The 14525-nt window shown below is 35.7% G+C and overlaps 1 long non-coding RNA gene across 1 annotated transcript; it reads right to left on the bottom strand.

Annotated features, from left to right (window-relative positions):
- Positions 1-1486: 1486 nt before the first annotated feature.
- LOC131703432 (uncharacterized) lies at positions 1487-11725 on the bottom strand. Its single transcript, XR_009309893.1, has 2 exons — positions 11651-11725; positions 1487-2855 (listed from the first exon to the last, which is right to left on the bottom strand). It is a non-coding gene; the product is annotated as an uncharacterized LOC131703432 (long non-coding RNA).
- Between the last annotated feature and the right edge of the window lie 2800 nt (positions 11726-14525).

The following is a 14525-nucleotide window of genomic DNA, read 5'->3' as shown; positions in this document are numbered from 1 at the left end:
TTTAAACAGAGGTGTTAATACCTGATAATAATTAAAATGATGTTGTTACGAAAGAGCTGTGTTAAATGTCAGTCCTTGGTGAGATCTTTAAATAAAAAAAAAGAAAAGAAAAAAGAAAGCAGTATGCCGAATCTAAGTCTGCTTTAACTTTTTTAATAACGATTTTTCTGTGCCGTAAGCTCTTACCCAGCCCTGGTGGAATTACACAATCAGATTAAGGTTATATTTTACAGCAGACGGGATGGAGCAATAAAGGAGAGCGCGCGGAAATGGGACTTTGCCCATCAATTAGGTCTCTATTAGCAGCCAATGCAGGCCTCACCACAGGAAATGTCACATCCAGCACTAGCCAGTCCGGTCACTTTCTCCTCAAAGTGAACAATGCTTCATGCCTGCAAGTTTCACTTTTTTTTTTTACATAACACCTGCTTATCCCTGTAAAAACTACAACTAATACAATGCAACATAACAACATCACAATGTGAATAGGGTTATGTAAGCACCTGCAAAACGCGGCTGACTTCATTTACCACAGACAATTATATCAGCCTCATTTGGCTTTATTAATATTAAAAGGTTTCTTGTTTTGCCCATGCGCCCCAGTCCAAGGTAATTAACAACACAATGAACTCTGTACTGTATATTTGAGTACCTATTCAGCTGACCTGGTTCCATCTATCATATCTGCCAGACGCACTTAATAATATTTATCAACCGAGTCCTTTCTACTGTAGTCTAAACAGACTGAAATGCGGTTGTCACGTGTAGGTTTAGGGCTATATGACTACATGCATAGAAAATATAACTGTGTTATTTTAAGTATATAACCATAAGTTTCCAAAATATGGACAAATAGTTGTATTCCTTTTTTGTAATGCACAAAATAACGTACAACAAAAGGGTTATTAGGCTATTATAGGCATCGTTTATCATCAATGACAAACGAAACTAACACACTATGACAACACTGATAAAAAGACTGGGTTTACCCTGAAAAAAGACACAAAAATCAAGGGAATGGTGAACCTGGAAAATTTAGATTATAAAGAGACTACTGTTACTTATCAACCCAGCTGAAGACTTTGCTCAGTGCCTGAATACAGCAATGCTGCCAAGACGGGCATGCTCTTTAGCTGATATCATCATTTTCATAATGTTCTTTTATGTAGATCGAGACTTCTTCGGTGAGGAGCCCGCAGAGATATAGAAAGAGCGTTTGAGATTTCTTGGATCGGGTTTGACGAGAGCAGCGAGCCCCCCGCCGGAGTGAGTGGCATTCCGTGCCCCGGCCAGGGCGCGTCTTCTCCCGCAGCACCAGCCATCTCCTTCCGGCAATCTTCTCAGCTCATTAGCATTCCGAGCAACATGGAGTTGATTGAGATATGGCCCAACACTTGATGAATAGTAAATAAACCCGTGCAGCGCTGACTGTATTATAGAATTCTAGGAAACTGGTTTTCCAAACAATGCTAAAAAATAAACTGAGCAGATTTAAAAACATTTAATAAAAATAAAAATGAAACGTTACAGAGCAGTGGAATGTGTAAACTGTTTTATTGATAATTCAGTGATCAATACAGCAACGTGCGGGGTAATAAAAAAACAAAAAAAAACATTGGTCAATTGAAAACAGACACGTTAGAATATATATACAATTTATATAGGCCCTATTTTGCAGAGTGCTGTCCAGACGAGAGCTTACATGTTTGTTTGTTTTTTATAAAATCGGAATATTTTCTGTGAACCTCTAATATAATAATAATAATAATAATAATAATAATAATAATAATAATAATAATAATAATAATAATAATAATAATAATAATAATAATAATGATATATCTTACTTTTGCACTTAGGGGTGATTCGTATTTATTTTTACGTGCATTTTATTATTTAATTCTTAGTTTTTAGAATTAGTCTAAGATATATTTCTGTAAACATAATATCCACTTGTCAGAAAAGATTGAAATGAGCATATATGATGTGCCTCTATTTGTTTTTTTATATACCCCAAGAGCGCCCTTTTAAATAGTACCGGTAAGTTAATAGAGAAGCAGCTGTGGCCAAAAGTTTTGCATCACCCATATAGCATGGACGTTTGTGTCATAAAGTCGAATGAAACCTGCTGAATAATGTTACGTTAACATATTGAATTACTTTCCGCTTTGTAGTTTTCCATATACTTAACGAAGAATGAGACATTTCAAAATCTAACATGAAATACTATTATTATGGCTTCCGGTAGACTTTTACGATATTATTTTCTTGTTTCTTTGATTACATGATGTTAAATAAAATATCTAAATTAAATTAATAGATAGATAGATAGATAGATAGATAGATAGATAGATAGATAGATAGATAGATAGATAGATAGATAGATATTAAAATGATGTCTCAATCCTAAAATTATAGGTTCTGCAAAACTTTTGGCCACAGCTGTAGACAAATCTAAGAATATGATTAAATCAGAAGTTCTCTGCATGATGTCTGTAAATAGTTTTCCAGGAGCGTTTTTAAAGTTGGCGTATGTGAGATGTGAGTTTCTTGTTTCCTGGCCATACAAGTTTTATTCAATCAAGGTTTTATCTCACACTCTAACTTCATTCTTACACTAAGTAGATCACAAACCAACGTTTTATTCGTATTGTTTGCATGAAAGGATATTCATTTATCATCTCACAAGACAGCCCAAGATCTTTATCTTGTTCGCCAGGTTTCTGACCCAAATTCAGCATTTTTTATGGAAAACTGCAGTCATTTTGATTGATGAAATCTAAAGATGTCTAAAATGGCAGCAAAGATCTCCAACTGTGGAACTCCGACGGGGTGCTTCAGTGTTGGCATTGTTACTGCAAAATAAAGGGGAAACGTTAAGAAAACGGGCAAAAGTTAGCAATCCAAGTTAAAAAACACAGTTTCAATGAAGAACTCGGTCCTTTATTCTGTTCACACGTGCGAGCAGTGGGAAAGTAAGATCTGTCCCACTTAATCGCTCTTGAGTCCCAAATAAACCACCTTTGTTTATTTAAAAGACTACATAGGCTGTATGTATATATGTAGAGAGAGAGAGAGAGAGAGAGAGAGAGAGAGAGAGAGAGAGAGAGAGAGAGAGAGAGAGAATAATAGATGGGCTTCAGTGAGTTACAGGAAAATAATTCCATCTAGGGTTTATGTGATGTCATAAACTACGAGACAGTTAGGTCGATTAGTTTATAAACTGTCACAGAAACCCCATAGGGAATTGTTTTCCTGTAACTCACTGAAGAGGCCCATCTATTATTTTTTTATAATACATGCATATTATCTGTGATAAAAAAGACAATAAACAGGTGTTAAGGTTCAAATTGCAAGTGAATTTAATGACTAATAATAACGTAAATCAAGACAATATTAAATAATCTTAAATATCATTTTCTTTTTGATAATTCAGGAACGATGAATTAAACTTTGTAGATAATGAACTGCAAAAAAAGTAACGTATTTTTAAGGAAAAGGTGTTTCAATGTGGTATGCTTTTTATTTTATTTTTTAGTCAGTGTCAGAGTCGAAGATTATTTGTCTCGTTCGCTTGGTTGGTATTTCCGTTGGTGGAGGATGGTTGTAAATCTTCACAGAGCCAGATTTGCTAAAAGTGCCTAAAAACCACAAATTGGGGGTGCTCTCGAATGATTTAAAACGATACACTTTGTTTGAAAGTGGTCGGGTGCACAGGAGTCAAATATGGGTCAAAGGTCAAGTATAATCTTCTAAACGGATATGCCATTTTGACGTCACTACTGCAGTATTATGCCTTTTTTTTCAAATGGCTCGGGCTGCATATATAGCCTTCATCCATGATTCATTTTCACATTCAAAATTTAGCATGGTGATATATCTGTTAATATCCCTGTAAATGAGATGCTGCTTAAGAATGTTAATAAATGCATAGACAACAAATAGAGGTCAATATAATAATTTCTTCAAAATAAACAAACCAACAAATAGCTGATAAAACAGGTATATAAACTAGTTTATATGTACATTTTGTAGAATAAAATAGCTATATTTATATTTAGGCTGTGTTATATTTTGAACTGAGGGAGTAAAAACACATTTCTAGTCTTTGGTGGTATCTGAATATTGAAGTACTACAGAATCTGATCGATTTTTACCTAATAAAATTCAACATTAAATATTGTTGTTATTTTTTTGTTTAAAGTACATTTTATTTTTTATATTTTTTTTTATACAGTTCATCTAGAAGTGAGTTAAATATCCTTATTGACAATCATTAGTTTGTGTGTTTCCTATCTTGTTTACTGTGATGCATAGCGGAATAATGTCACCTGCCTAATTGCCCTAAATTGCCACCCCCTCTTATTAATAATCGCTGGAACGTGGCTGCTAGACATGGCACCGGGACGAGGAGAATGATAAATAAAAACCCCACAAAGGGAAGACCTTGCTTCTGCCTGCCACCCAAGGGAGTTACTATAAATCTTCCTTCGTTTTAACCACGTTTGCCCTTAAACTCCTTCAGGCAAGGGATGCTGTGTAAAGATTGTGCCTGTGTGCCAATGCTTAGAACCAGCTGCTCCTAAATACAGACAAGCTCTTGTCAATTACGCCATTGACGAGCTGGTCCTCCACAGCCCTGAGGCGTTTTAACAACCAGCAGTCTACAGTCCCCACAATTAGTATGAATATGTTGCTGGGACCTCCAGGGACACATGCACAGCGCAGGCAAAGCTTAACTGTAAGGCTGAAGATAATGGCCTGAAACGTGGGCCATGTTACACTGAACAGATGACAACCAGAGAAGATGTCAAAGTATATTTTTAGATGCCCTTTCCTGTTTCCTTTTTTTTAAGGCAAGCTCCAAGGCTGAGGCATGCATATGCATCAGACTGCAGAATAGTTGAATGAAGACATTCACAAAGTTACAGTCTCTTCTCACCGTGTCCTTTTGTGCCCGGTGTCACCTCAAGCAGCTGGCGGCTCCAGTGCTCCCGTGGTCTTGGCCTTTGGCCTGGGGAGGGTTGGACAAGGCCGGCCGCTCCCTGTAACAGCTCTGTGATGTTTCAGGTCAGCAAGGCCAGGCTTACAGCAGGACAAGCAAAGCACCAGCAGCTGAGCTGAACAAAACCCAAAACGCTCAGAAGGCCGGGGGGATCATTAGTAAAGGTGTTTGTTTAACTAATTAGCAAGCTGGGTAGTCAGGGGGAAATAGTTTGTAAGACAAGGCACCTTGGAGGAGAAGCTGGGTTCAAAGCAGAGGATGGGGAATGGCAGCAGTGGCTGTGTGGCCCCCTGAAGTTCAAGAACAGAATAAACAGCACATGCCAAAAGGAACAGCAGTCAACTGGAAAGCAAAGGAAGTCAAATGACACTGAAGAAAAAAAGACTCTGCTTTAAATATGGGAAAGTTTAGGGAAAGGGGAGAAGGGTCAAAAAAAGTCAACAAGAGAGCAGTCTTAATGACAGAAGGAATTTAATATCAAAAATACATAAATCTTCAAGTGAGGGCAGCAACATAATAGACACAAAGGGGGCGAGTGTTCGAGTCAACATTGGTTTGTTAATGGTGACACAATAGATTGGTCCAGGTTGTTAACATTTAACACAAATGTTAAAAAGAGAATAAAAGTCTATAATTGGGTGAAAGGCGATGACAGAAATACATACCAATTCATATCGCCCAAAAAACAATGCAGTTACCCAAATTACAAAATAATATAATTGTATGATTTTGTAATAACAATAATTATTAACTGTATTCTATTGAGAGTATTGTAGCATGAAAACACGCATGCATTTTAATTACAAAATATTGTACATTTAAATAATAACATAATTCTACAAATAGCTATGATATGGGCATGTGCCCTCAGATGAAGCGGTATTCATATTGTGATGTAGCACAGGTTCTATATGTTAAGAACAGCAGATTACAGATGATCTCATCCAAGTGGAATGTTGCTAGTTTGCTGAGGTCAGTGGTAGCCAGTCCATTCATTTGGAGACAGTAATTGCCTCAGGTCGGACAGAATGCCTTGCACTTCTCACGACATCATCAATCTCTATCCAATTATCCTATTGCACAAAATGTTCTGTAGTCCTGATTCTAAATTCAACATTTTACTCAATTTCAGTGAGATAATATGTCTACAGTGGATGTCATTCCCTCCTCTTCAGCTTTTTCTCTGTTCATAGCTGGCCTGTATCACTTTAATGATGCCGTGGGTTCACAGCAACCGAAATAATAATAATACAAAAATAAAACAATATCGTAGCAGGTTGCTATTGCTTCCGATGCCTTGCCAGATATTTAGCTGTTGAAGAAACAATGCCGTGGCTAACGCAAACTAATTGAATTAATTCTCAATAAAAACAAAAACAATATTACTGCTGTGTGTGGTATATTTCAGCACCAGTAAGTCAAACGCAGGATCTTTCCTTGTTTCTCAGTCTGTACCCTTCCTCTTCACCCTCCTTCACCCTTGTCAGTCTCCAATGTTTCCAAAGGGCCTAAATTCCATAATTCTTCATAAAAAGTATTATTAGGGAAATCCTTCCTTTTTGACAATTTAATAGTGCAAACTAATCATCTGTGTGACACTGCCATTCATCTCCACAAAAGAAGCACAAAGAATGGGCTTTTTCCAGGCCTGTCCAATTCCCATTCTATTTTGAAGGAAAAAAAGCTGTGTACAATACAACCCTTGTCAATCCCTAATGGTTTTGTTTATGAAACCAAACATACCAGTGTATGGAGTTAATTTTCTGCTGAATTACAAAATCATATAACCAGCAAAAACAACAGAGATGAGCAGTTCATTTGTTTCTTCGGTATACCTTTTAATATACGGATGGGCTTTTTACATTGCTTACAGTTTCACAACCAGACAAGTGCTTGATTCTTGAAAACGCATCACGGTCTTACGGATTCTTCAGTGGAACAGCTCAATTTAGCGGTCGTTTAAAGCAATTTTTGAAACATTTTTCCAAAGGGAATCGCCAGCAAAAAAATGATCCCAAGGGGCTTCACCTTCGAGAACCCTCCAATAACGCGCAGCATCAGCACTGCTAGATTAGAGGCATAATTTTTAATATATATGCAATAAATGCTCACTTTGTTGCCCTGAATGACATAAAATAATATCTGTGAATCTTAATACCCATCCATTACTTGCAAATGATCCTCACACAGGATATTTGCCTTTGATTAATTTATTTTCGGATAGTGTTTGATAAGGCAATAACTATAGGCATGATCTTGACATTTGCTCATGGGGGGGATCAGACAAATCTGTCTCATTGAAATGAGACAATTAAGTTGTTTAAATCTAATTAATTATTAATTGGCCGCAATTCATTTTCAGACTATATGTGATTCAAGACCACTCATATAAACGAAAAAAAAAACGGGGGCAAAAATAAAAAAATAATGATAATTATAAAAATAAATAGTCTACTATATAATAATAATAATAATAATAATAATAATAATAATAATAATAATAATAATAATTCATTTTAGAAAATCTACTCAGTTTTTTTTCTCTTGTAGAACTTACTGTAGGTCTACTTCAAGTGACACTTGGATGTTTTAAAAAATATATAAATAAAAATGAACATAATGTAGTCCCCATTAATAAATATATACAATACAAATTTAAAAAAAATAACAAAAATCAGCACTGAATAAATCAGAAAATAAAAAATCGTATTTTTAAAAGAATCCTGCGATACCAGATTCACGCTTTTCGGGAGAATTTTTAAACTTCTCATATTAAACGATTAACTCACGCCAGAGACGGATAGCTGTAGTGTGTTAAAGCTTCATCAAACTGCGAAACTCCTCCCTAATAATCTGTCACACACACTGAGATCCGGAACCTTAAGATGCCATCCACCAGCGTTTTCGCATTTTGACATAGTCAGAGGCATAACTTACGCGACAGTAGCTTTTTTTTTTTTTTCTTTTTTTTTTTTTTTTACAGATAACTGCAACAGAATACAATGTAATAACTGAATCAACACGATATTCGCAGGTCTAGACAATATGTTCCAATACTTCCAAGCGTTTGAATGAATTCACAGTTGTTATGCAATTTATGCAAGTGTGATCGTGACAACATTGTTTCTCAGTAATTCTCACATGTTCAAACAATACCTCCACTCGAGAAACTAGATTTAAGTTTTAATGAGGAATAACTGATTGAAGGAACGTGATCAATATTATTATTTTTTATTAGTAGTAGTCGTAGTAGTAATACACTATCTGAATTATTTTTGATTGAGCATTCATATCAGTCTGCTTTTCCAGCTGCAATACCATTTTTAATTGTTCTCAAAACTAATGATCTTTTTTGGCTCCCAATTTCAAGAAAAGGGCCGATTCCAGAATATTTATTCACAACTGAGACCAACATTTAATGTTTGCATGCCTAATTTTCCGAAGGGATCAATGCATTTTCCATACAACATTGGGTTCATACAGTAATCTAAATTAGTAATGTATTGTTGTTGCATTTAGTGATATTGTACTAGACTAAATGCGGCACAGTTAACTGTACCTCAACGAATTCCAGTTCAGTTGACCATGGAAACATGTTATGTACCACAGAGGTTGAAATCTGCAACAAGCACAGCTGTGTAAAACCATAACCCTTATGCAACAACCATAGAGTTATACTGCAGGCCTATGTATTACTTTTTTTTTTCTTAGTAACACACGTGTTTTTCTGAGTCGAGATTATCGCGATGTGTTTAAACAATTAGTTGCATAAGACTGTGCATTCTTTTTAAATATTTGTTTTACATTGAATGTAAAGTGAGTTACAAGAATGACAAGAAACGTCGAGGTAGCCCACTAACCAACAGCTAATTTTTCATTTCCGGTAACCATTTCTGTAGAAAACAATATATTATGATATTAATAACGAACTGGAATTATAGGCTTATGGATCCCGTACATTATTTGCTATTTGATCACATGCTATAAACAGGTGTACAGTTTATTTGACCATATTTCTGGATGCTTGAACTTTGCTGAGCTGTTAAAAGGTGCCATTCATTATATATATATATATATATATATATATATATATATATATATATATATATATATATATATATATATATATATGTGTGTGTGTGTGTGTGTGTGTGTGTGTGTGTGTGTGTCAGTGTGAGTGTGTGTGTGTGTGTCAGTGTGTGTGTGTCAGTGTGTGTGAGTGTGTGTGTGTGTGTGTGTCAGTGTGTGTGTGTCAGTGTGTGTGTGTGTGTGTGTGTGTGTGTGTAAGTGTGTGTGCCAGTGTGTATGTGTGTGTGTCAGTGTGTGTAGGTGTGTCAGTGTGTGTGTGAGTGTGTGTGCGTTTGTGTCAGTGTGTGTGTGTCAGTGTGTGTTTGTGTCAGTGTGTGTGTGTGTGTGTGTGTGTGTGTGTGTGTGTGAGAGAGAGTATGAGTGTGTGTGTCAGTGTCAGTGTCAGTGTGAGTGTGTGTGTCAGTGTCAGTGTGAGTGTGTGTGTGTGTGTGTGTGTGTGTGTGGTTTGGAGCACTCTGGTTCTTGGGATATCGATGCAACTTTCATCTCGGGTAGGCCTATAAACAACAACCCCAAACTTCCATCCATTATCCATAAAAGCCATATATAAAGCCGAACCTTTTACAATCTCTCTTTTAGTTGTTTTTATAACCAGAGCTTCCAAATTCTAACACTATGTTCACCACGATGCTTCTCCTTTTCTCAGTTCGGAACCCTTTTTAGTTTGTACTCCCTTTCGTTTGTATTCATTTATCCGCTCGTCCCCGCCCTATTTGCTTTACTTCTTTTTATTCTGATACAGCTGGGGAAAGAATTGAGTCTTTTCCCGATTAGATCCGAATTCCTATTTTTGTAGTCTTTGATTTCCACATTGCTGCCTTTGACTTCTCTTGTCAATCGCTTCCCTTTGTTTCCCCATCGTGTTCTTTAACAGATTCTTCCGAAAACGCCCGGTACCCGCTGATTGATCAGTTTTCAAACAGGACACAAGGAGAAGAAAAAAGGAAAAGTGAGAGGGGCTGTGGTTTCCCTAGTAATTTCTCTTGTTTTTGTTAAAAATGCAGATATTTTGTACTGGAGGATTCTGACCCGATCAACAGCAGGGGGTTAAAACAAACATTACCCCACTGTCACTTGTTCAGGCTGCAATGCTTTGGTTAAAAAGAGCAAGTATATAAACAAGGCCGAACCCTAAACGACCTCCTCGTTCAATACCCCTACAATTGTTTTAACCTCTCAGTCTGCGAATTTACTTCAGCATGCGGCACTCGTCACTTCTACTGTAGATTTTCTAATAGCCTACACTGTTGCCGATAATACACAAGAAACTAACTACAAAATATTTGATTTAACCTACATTTTGTTTTCATAATACAAACAATGTAATAACGTAAAACAAAAATGAATGTGATACCATAATCCTCTTTTTGCAGAAAGCTGTATGATAATAATAATAATAATAATAATAATAATAATAATAATAATAATAATAATAATAATAATAATAATAATAATAATAATAGGTGGATATTATTTGAAATGTTGTACCGATACAACAAGTGATATGGGGATGTTACAGCTTAAAAAACACAAAAATAACAAAAATGAACCTAATGTTTCTGTCAGAGAATCCAATCAATTGTTTTACAAAAGATACTCTGAAAGCGTTCATGTTTATAAAACATGTTATAAAACGCCTTTACTAGAATATGCTACCTGGATAGAAATGGGATTTATTTTATTTTTATTTTATTTTATTTCTTTCACAATATGATTTAAATACCTATGTAAAATGCATATATATTTATACACTGTACATTGGTATCCAATAAATCGGCCAGCAGGATGTACTGTATAATACCGATTCTCTCTATGGGACTTTAAATTAATGAACTAAAGGCAATGGATGCTATCATTGTGTTCGGCATTAATGTGTTTGTAAAACTATTTGTTCCCTTTCCACTATAACCCATTCCAACTTAAAACACATCAACGCTTTACATGTTATATTAAAACAAACAAAAACAGAACAATTGGAAATATAAACCGTGCTGCATAACCTTTGCGTTTATAATTCTTAAATATATATATATATTTTTATTAGCCGATAAGTATATTTGGTTTGAAAGATAAAATGCATAATATTCTAAGCTAAATAAAAAACAAACAAACAATAATTGATTTACATACTAACAGTTATCTTTTGGCATGCTATTGTCGCAGTTATGTCTACGACGCTCTTTCAAAGAAAAAAAATACTACAAGAACACAGCAGAATATTGTATCTCTCTATATGTTTTTAAATGTACTTATTTATAAGAGTGCGCTTGTTTGTTTATTTGTTCTTTTTTTTTCAGTTGAGAGCGCATTGTGATAGCTAACCCCCTACCTAGCCTATGACATCTCCCTGAAGCACTGTCCGATAACAGGCAAACAAGGGGTTCTAACCACAGAGCGGATTCTGATACGGCATTACTGTGACTGAAATGGTGCGCTCTGCTCCAAACAAGGAGCAAGTGAAAGAAAAAAAAAACAATTAGAAAAAAAGAAAAAAAAACTACGTCTGGAATAACACAACCGAAACAATTAAAATCGTGATAGCTCTACAGTACTTACAGTGAAGGCGAACCTAGGAGCGCTATGGTTTCGTTTGTCTCGTTCCTTTACCGTAGAATGTTTTGTATATTTCTCTCACATTCACTTAAACAAGTGGACACTTTGCATCCTTCTGCACCATTTTATACATGATGAGTCGTCAGTAATAGGATTATTAAACAAAAACCGTCTCAGGCGCTGGCGCTAACCTTTTTTAAATGCCTAATTAGGTTTTGCACAGAAGAAATTTGATTTAACATTGTTTACATTACCTACATGTCCTATGTGCTAAAACAATTCCAAATAACAACATTATACGGGGCTTTGCCAATCACAGAAGCAGAACTGTTTTAACAAACATTAAAGGTATGCTATATATATATATATATATATATATATATATATATATATATATATATATATATATATATATATATATATATATATATATATATATATATACATATATACATATATATATATATATATATATATATATATATATATATATATATATATATATATATTTAAATACGTTATACTTATCCGAATGATCTAATATTATATACATATAAACTAATTACATTCTGCAGCTGCCTGCATCGATTAAGGAGATACAGGAGTTCAAGGCTCCCTCTCGTGGTAAAAGTGTGTAGATGCACCTGAGCTGATTGAGATTTGCAGCGGTTGGATAGAATCACAGTGTACGGTAAATGTAACCGTATGAGAGGTGAAAGTAACCTCAAGTAAATAATATAATGAAAACTCATCTATTAACAACAAAAATAATCTATTAACAACAAAACAGCATTCCTTAAATCGAAATTAAATTTACTCAAGGACAAAAAACAGCATACCTTAAATGGAAATTCAATTTACGCAAGGGGGTGCAAGATCTTTATTTGAGCTGTGTACCTTTGCTCCAGTTTATTTAAATACATTTTATTTGAACTGTGCAAGCACAAAGTGTCAATCATTCCCCTCAGCCTCGCCCACTTCCATCGAGGAAATCTGGGCTTGCTCTTGCTGTCTGCCGACACGTTCAGCCAATCACAGCTAACTTTAGTTGGAACCCAAAACTGACACTCAGATGAGTTCTAGATGGGGGCTCTGAGCTTTACAGAAGGATCAGGCTGAAGTTAGTTACTTATTTCCGACTCAAGGCTAAAGTTAGTTACTTATTTCTGACTCAAGGCTGAAGTTAGTTACTTATTTCCGACTCAAGGCTGAAGTTAGTTACTTATTTCCGACTCAAGGCTGAAGTTAGTTACTTATTTCCGACTCAAGGCTAAAGTTAGTTACTTATTTCCGACTCAAGGCTGAAGTTAGTTACTTATTTCCGACTCAAGGCTGAAGTTAGTTACTTATTTCCGACTCAAGGCTGAAGTTAGTTACTTATTCCCGACTCAAGGCTGAAGTTAGTTACTTATTTCCGACTCAAGGCTAAAGTTAGTTACTTATTTCCGACTCAAGGCTGAAGTTAGTTACTTATTTCCGACTCAAGGCTGAAGTTAGTTACTTATTTCCGACTCAAGGCTAAAGTTAGTTACTTATTTCCGACTCAAGGTTGAAGTTAGTTACTTATTTCCGACTCAAGGCTGAAGTTAGTTACTTATTTCCGACTCAAGGCTGAAGTTAGTTACTTATTTCCGACTCAAGGCTGAAGTTAGTTACTTATTTCCGACTCAAGGCTGAAGTTAGTTACTTATTTCCGACTCAAGGCTAAAGTTAGTTACTTATTTCCGACTCAAGGCTGAAGTTAGTTACTTATTTCCGACTCAAGGCTGAAGTTAGTTACTTATTTCTGACTCAAGGCTGAAGTTAGTTACTTATTTCCGACTCAAGGCTGAAGTTAGTTACTTATTTCCGACTCAAGGCTGAAGTTAGTTACTTATTCCCGACTCAAGGCTGAAGTTAGTTACTTATTTCCGACTCAAGGCTAAAGTTAGTTACTTATTTCCGACTCAAGGCTGAAGTTAGTTACTTATTTCCGACTCAAGGCTGAAGTTAGTTACTTATTTCCGACTCAAGGCTGAAGTTAGTTACTTATTTCTGACTCAAGGCTAAAGTTAGTTACTTATTTCCGACTCAAGGCTGAAGTTAGTTACTTATTTCTGACTCAAGGCTGAAGTTAGTTACTTATTTCCGACTCAAGGCTGAAGTTAGTTACTTATTTCCGACTCGAGGCTGAAGTTAGTTACTTATTCCCGACTCAAGGCTGAAGTTAGTTACTTATTCCCGACTCGAGGCTGAAGTTAGTTACTTATTCCCGACTCAAGGCTGAAGTTAGTTACTTATTCCCGACTCGAGGCTGAAGTTAGTTACTTATTTCCGACTCAAGGCTGAAGTTAGTTACTTATTCCCGACTCAAGGCTGAAGTTAGTTACTTATTCCCGACTCGAGGCTAAAGTCAGTTACTTATTTGCACAGTTACATTGAATATTTGCTCACATTCTAACGGGGAAATCACACATATAGTCTGGATGTGCCACCTCAAGTAGGGTATCATTTTAAAGCTTGAGCATTTCTCTTCATCATAAAGTAGATTGCAGAGTGGCACAAGTAGGCATTCACAGGCTATGCAGTGAAATAGACACCCCCCCCCTTCTTTTCCTGCATATTATCGCACATTTTGAGAGCTTTGTGTGATGTTGAAGGTTAAGCAGTTGTCTTGTGAATAGAGTGGCATGTACAGTAGGCCCTACTATTAAGTGCTATTTAGTATGAAAATTAGAGCATTTAGAGAAAGCAAAGAACTAAACAGAAAAGAGACGGCTTCTTCGGTCATTGAGTAAAGCGATATAATCAAATTGCGAAATGTCCCAAATAGATTTTAAAGATGCTGCTCAATCTGCGATTTTACATTTGTTTCTGACTCTGCTGCCTCTTTGCTGTT

The sequence above is a fragment of the Acipenser ruthenus genome, chromosome 2 (assembly GCF_902713425.1).
Source record: "Acipenser ruthenus chromosome 2, fAciRut3.2 maternal haplotype, whole genome shotgun sequence".
Taxonomy (NCBI): Eukaryota; Metazoa; Chordata; class Actinopteri; order Acipenseriformes; family Acipenseridae; genus Acipenser; species Acipenser ruthenus.
Note: the sequence above shows the minus strand (reverse complement) of the source record. Positions and strands in the feature narration are given on the sequence as shown.